General features: G+C 40.4%; 1 non-coding gene across 1 annotated transcript; it reads left to right on the top strand.

Moving 5' to 3' along the window:
• Nucleotides 1-6,156: 6,156 nt before the first annotated feature.
• LOC126102813 (U6 spliceosomal RNA) lies at nt 6,157-6,264 on the top strand. The gene has a single exon (XR_007523078.1). It is a non-coding gene; the product is annotated as a U6 spliceosomal RNA (small nuclear RNA).
• Nucleotides 6,265-6,597: the final 333 nt, after the last annotated feature.

The raw sequence follows: 6,597 nt of genomic DNA on the forward strand, positions 1-6,597 counted from the left end.
ACGACGTTTGCAGCAGCATGGACTATCAGCTCGGAGACCATGGGTGCGGTTACCCTTGACGCTACATCACAGACAGGAGCGCCTGCGATGGTATACTCAACAACGAACCTGGGCACGAATGGCAAAACGACATTTTTCGGATGAATCCAGGTTCTGTTTACATCATCATGATGGTCGCATCCGTGTTTGGCGATATCATGGTGAATGCACATTGGAATCGTGTATTCGTCATCGCCATACTGGCGTATCACCCGGTGTGATGGTATGAGGTGCCATTGGTAAAACGTCTCGGTCACCTCTTGTTCGCATTGATGGCACTTTGAACAGTGGACGTTACATTTCAGATGTGTTACGACCCGTGGCTCTACCGTTCATTCGATCCCTGCGAAAACCTACATTTCAGCAGGATAATGCACGACCGCATGTTGCAGGTCCTGTACGGGCCTTTCTCGATACAGAAAATGTTCGACTGCTGCCCTAGCCAGCACATTCTCCAGATCTCTCAAAATGGTTCAAATGGCTGTGAGCACTATGGGACTTAACATCTATGGTCATCAGTCCCCTAGAACTGAGAGCTACTTAAACCTAACTAACCTAAGGACAGCACACAACACCCAGCCATCACGAGGCAGAGAAAATCCCTGACCCCAGATCTCTCACCAACTGAAAACGTCTGGTCAATGGTGGCCGAGCAACTGGCTCATCACAATACGCGAGTCACTACTCCTGATGAACTGTGGTATCGTGTTGAAGCTGTACGGGCAGCTGTACCTGTACACGCCATCCAAGCTCTGTTTGACTCAATGCCCAGGCGTATCTAGGCCGTTATTACTTCCAGAGGTGGTTGTTCTGCGGACTGATTTCTCAGGATCTATGCACCCAAATTGCGTGAAAATGTAATCACATGTGAGTTTTGGTATAATATATTTGTTCAATGAATACCCGTTTATCATCTGCATTTCTTCCTGGTGTAGCAATTTTAATGGCCAGTAGTGTATATAAATTCAGCATTTCCAGTACGATATTCTACTATGGACGAAGAGCAACATGCAATACATGCAGACCGACTACGTGGGTGCTCCGGGGCTACAGCACCCGCAATATTTTTCGTCTGAAAGAACAAAATCAAATAAATGCAGGGGTATCAAAAAGAAGCATCAAATTTACAAAGATCATAACTATTATGTTACCTGAGATATATCGGTGAACAACTTACTGTTGGAAAGAGCAAACTCTCGAGTTTTACATGGTTCCCGCTAGGTAGCAGCAATGTGCGCCCACTTCAGTTCTACGTTCTGTGCAGTGCGGGTCAGTAGTAACTGCTCAACGCGACTTTCGTACTAGGATTGGTGTGGACCCTCCTACAGCACAGAGCATTAGGACTGCATGAAAAATTCCGAGAAACAAGTTGTTTGTGTAAAGGCAAATCGAGGGGCCGTTCCCCAGTGTCTGACACAGACGTCGAACGCATCCGCCAGTTTCACAAGGAGTCCGCCGAAATCTGTTCGCCATGCAGCTCGGCCGCTCAACATGCCCCGATGTCCGTTTGACGTGTGTTGCGTCCGCGTTTACCCATGAAACCATACAAAATTGAGCTACTGCAAACTCTTCGTGAAGGTGACAAAGAACAATGTGTGGTGTTCTGTAATTTTGTTCTCGGAAAGATGGAGGATGACAGTTTTCTTCCATGCTTAATCTTTAGTGACGAGGCAACATTTCATTTAAATGGAAAGGTTAATCATCATAATGTGGAAAACAGAATACAGAACAACCACATGAAGTTGTAAAACAAGTGAGGAACTCTCCAAAATTTAGTGTGTTTTGTGCAGTTTCACCGAAAAAGGTGAACGGTCCATTTTTCTTTGCCGAGAACACTGTTGCAGGAAGCATATACTCGATATGCTTGAGGACTATCTTTCCCCACAGTTGGAGACTGATTCGAACGACTTCATTTACCAACAGGATGGGGCACCGCCCCACTGGCATCTCGAAGTGTGGGAATTACTGAACGGTGCATCGGTGGCTCTGGACAGAATCATTGAGCGTTACATTAGTGGCCTCCAGGATCACCGGACCTGACTGTATGTGATTATTTCTCGTGAGGGTTCATAAAAAGACTACGTTACCACCAAGAGAGAATGAACTGAGACATCACATAACAGCAGCTGTGGAAGCTGTATCTCAAGACATGCTCGCTGCAGTGTGGAACAATTTGACTACTGTATTGACATATGCCATGCATCTCAAGGGGGCGTACTGAACACCTATTAAAAGGTATGAAAAAGTAATTTTTGAGTTCACTGTTCTGTTCCCTTAGAAGTGACAAACTACAATGCGCCCACTCCTTTCGTCAGCAATTGTTTTAAGATAACTACTTGCCGATATTGAGCGATTATGAGCGGCTACCTCAATATTTAATTTCATCTTCTTATGTTTGTTTCAATGAGATATGAGCGGCGTGGTTTACTATTTCAGTGAAGTTGTTTTCATGTAATCCAGCCCTTAAGTCAGGAAGTGTGGTCTCTAAGACCACGCGAGAATTTTCGTACTCACTCTCCAACGTAACTTTTGGCTGAGTGCTTCTGTATTCTACCTATCCTTCTCTATAATGTTTTAATGTCGGATGCGTTATCGCCTTCTTTGTTTGTTGCTAACACGTGTTCGACTCTCCTAGATAGTACCTCGTGAACTACGTACCTGTTGCTTTTGTATATCACAAACTGCACTCGCAGGAATGTGTCAGTTTTAACGATCCTAAGTTTGATGAAGTTATTGGTTGGTCAATGACGAAATAGACGACGATTTTGCAATAGCCAGTGATTACAATTCTGCTGGTGAAAAAGGTATCTTTCGTAGGATGAACTTCAGGACAATGGCGCTGGACTCCTTGCTTCTGCAATAAAATACTTAAAATATTAGTTAACATCAAATGTTTTCTGAGTGGTGGTAAAGGAAATGTAGATCCCAGCACTGAACGTCAATTTTGCAGATTTCTTTTTTTGTCCTATTGAGCGCTATTATGATGTGCAAGTTTAAACCCTGGATTTTATTTCTGTTTAATTTTATCTTTGACAGAGATACTATAGTTTTCAGAATGTAATAATCAATTTTCTAACAGTTTGTTAATGTGTACTATTTAAAAAACTGTAGGAAAGTAGGCGATTTTATGGGATAAAAATCAAAATACTGCTGGCTTTATTTAGTGCAATCAACGACGAGTATTTAAACGACACTGAAATAATAGTAAAAATAAATGTTATATAACTTAAATCGAAAATTTCAAGTGATTTACCTCATAAATCTCAGTTTACACATAGAGGTCCCAGAGACCACACCTCGTAGTATATGTTATACAAAGTCACCCCGTGAGTTGTGCTAGATTTTTATCGTTTTGTTTCTTCTCCGAGAGACATGGATGGACGCGGGAGTTTAGACTGTACATTGGGTACTTCTCAGTTTCAGAAAAAAGGGATGTTACCGTGTTGATAGTACGAAGGTGAGTGTACTGATTAGATGCTTGGAGCAAATACTCTTATTTGGGAAAAAAGTTTCGCAGTTTTCAAACGTGACACGGTTACCGGACGCGTGTGGAAAGCTGAAACGCAATATTGACTAGATGTTTGGAGCAAAAGCTCTTCGCCGGGCAAATATTTTCGCAATTTTCAAACATGACACGGTTTCTGGACGCGTGTGGAAAGCTGAAACACAATATTGAATATTACTTCTTTACTTACTTTCGAATTCGAGCAGTGGTTTGATTTTCGCTATGGATAAACTCGTAATACTTCTGTCGTCGTCATCACAGGTGGATAGTGCCGACAGTGAACATTCCGTAATGAAAAGGATGTTCAGTCAAAAAAAGGAACCCGAGAATTTGTCTTCTACCACTTACTGTGATACATTAGCAACAAATGTCAAGAAATCGTCATTCAGGTCACACCAGGGAGGATGGAAAAAGACATTTCCTTGGTTTTATTACGACATAAAAATTGGACAAAGTTTGATGTAATGAGTGTAAAAACTCTTTTGATTCTGGTATCCGTCGATAACTGCTACTGCAACAGGCAGGGTCTGGTGTTATGCATTTGTTCGAAATAGATTTTCCCGGTGGCAGAAGGCAACTGTACGCTTCAGAGTTCACGAAAAATGTGTACTTCATCGTTCAGTCACGAATTCTCTGGCATCTACGAAACAAGGAACCAATGTGTCATCTCTTATCACAACACGTAAATTAGGAAGCATGAAAAATGCACGGAAAGCGATTTTAAAGATAATAACGTCCGTCCAATTTTTAAGTCGGCGAGAAACAGCAGTTCGAGATCACACTAATGAAGCATCGAATACTCTTCAGTTGTACTGTTTAGAGCAGTAAATGCTTCTGAGTTTGAATCTTGGCTGCAGAAAACTACATATAATTGAGTTTCTCATGATATATTCAATGAAACTGTTTCCTCATCACCCAGCGATGTACAGCAAAAACTTGTGAAATCTATTAAGGAGACATAATATTTATCTCTCATTGTAGATGAGACTTCCGACGTGTCACTGGAGAAACCAATACCCATATGCTTCAGATTTGTCGATAAAAATCTGCAAGTTGAAGACACGTTTATGGACTGCTATGAAGTAGGTCCAACAAGTTCCAGGACATTGTTTTAAGTCGCCCAGGAAGTCACAAGACGTTTAACTCTCGACATAAATACTGCCGTGGTCAATTTTTATGATGGCGCGAGTAATGTCGCTGGACATTTAACGTGATTACAAAGTATGATTACTCCGCTGGAGCCTACAGCTATACAAAATTGTTGGTAAGTAATTACGAAGTTTTCTTAAAATTTCTGAAACAGCTGTCAGAAAAGAAAAGTTAAGCCGGTGGGATGACTAGTGGATATTTTTCAAACCTACACCAATTCAGATTTCATAATTTTCTAAAAATATTCATTTCAGTTTTCGGCATCGGTGAACATCGTGATTCTTTTCAGAAGAGATCAATACTATACCGAGAAGTCCTAGGGACCGATGACCTCAACAGTTTGGTCGAATAGGAACTTACCACAAATTTCCAAATGTTTGATAGCGAGAAGTCAAAACTCTGGTGGAAACATTGTAAGCAAGTTTAGCTACACGAAGAGTTATATTTTTTTTAGTTGTGGAGTGAAACATCGATAAAAGCGAAGGAACTGAACATTGGTGAACCAGTTTTGTCAAATAATAATAATAATAATAGTAATAATAATAATAATAGTAATAATAATAATAATAAAGGAACATGCCTAAACGCTACGGCAAAGGGTAGTGATCCTCATGCGTATCTAACAGCGGAGGAAATGTAAAGACAAATATTTGTTTGAAATAATTAATATGGCTGTGGATTCGCTAAATTGTAGATTTCAAATAAAGGTTTAGGGGACTTATTTCACAATTTGAAGCTTTTGGTACAGGATAAATTGACATTGATTGAACACTGCAGTTGTGTGGGGCAGATTTGTAGAGAACGAAGAAAGAAGTGGCCAACTTATCAGACATGACAGATATCTGGAATGGAGAACACAGTGGTCCCATGCGTGATACAGACGCCGACTTTGTGAAGGATTTTAACTATTATTGTTGCTTCTTGTACCTCTGAGTGATAATTTTCAGCACTTAGGCTACTGAAATCGTTTGTGCGGTCAACAATTTGAATGATTTGGTAATTTTGCATGTTCATTAAGAAATGACTAAACATACTGACATTACCAAAATTACAAACAAATTCTTAAGTGCAAACGATGTAAGAAGGAATGTGTTTTGTATTAAACGTTAACATGCCGTGATTATTATTATCATCACCAGTATCATTATTATTTGATACATAAAAGTGGTAATTTTGTAGCTTCCGTTCAAGTCAACATCCCTGCATAGTTCTTTCCACAAAATAGCAGTAACTGTGTTATTAAGAAGTACGATGTAACGTTCCTTCGGGCACGCGCCATACTTCTTAACATCGCACTTCTTACTAACACAGGGACTGCTATTTCCCCGGCCCTGGACTCTCAATAAATGTGTCCTTCCTGGCCGGAAATCTACAAAGCGTATGAGAGCCGCTTGTGATTCATGAACGCCGACATGTGGAAGATTGGGTCCGGCCGTAATTCAAGCACAGATAACCGAAGCGGCGAACTCGATTCGCTGGTACATAAACTAAAATTGGAAGTATACAGAGAAGATTAACATTGCCCCTGCGCAAGGATGCCAATTGCAAGAAAAGGTGGGAAGCGACCTCTCAAGTAAAATGGGAAATCTGGGTTCGAGTGCCGGTCCGGCACAAATTTTCATTGTTGTCTTTCCGTTCTACAGCTTATGATGTTTTATATTCGCAATTGCGAATATATTTCCTATACTTTATTCTGCAATACAATTGGAATAATTTGTATTTATGAATATTTTTCACTTTACGAATATGGTATTTTCTGTTAGTAATGTGTATCATTCCCTCTTGCGATCACAGTGCATATAAATTGTTTGAAGTATACAGTACATGCTAATTACAGACGTAACTGGCACTTTATTAGTGAATTAAAAGTTAAAAAGCAGACTAATAATTTTATACAGAAAGAA

This window comes from Schistocerca cancellata, chromosome 9, assembly GCF_023864275.1.
Source record: "Schistocerca cancellata isolate TAMUIC-IGC-003103 chromosome 9, iqSchCanc2.1, whole genome shotgun sequence".
In the NCBI taxonomy this organism is placed as follows: domain Eukaryota; kingdom Metazoa; phylum Arthropoda; class Insecta; order Orthoptera; family Acrididae; genus Schistocerca; species Schistocerca cancellata.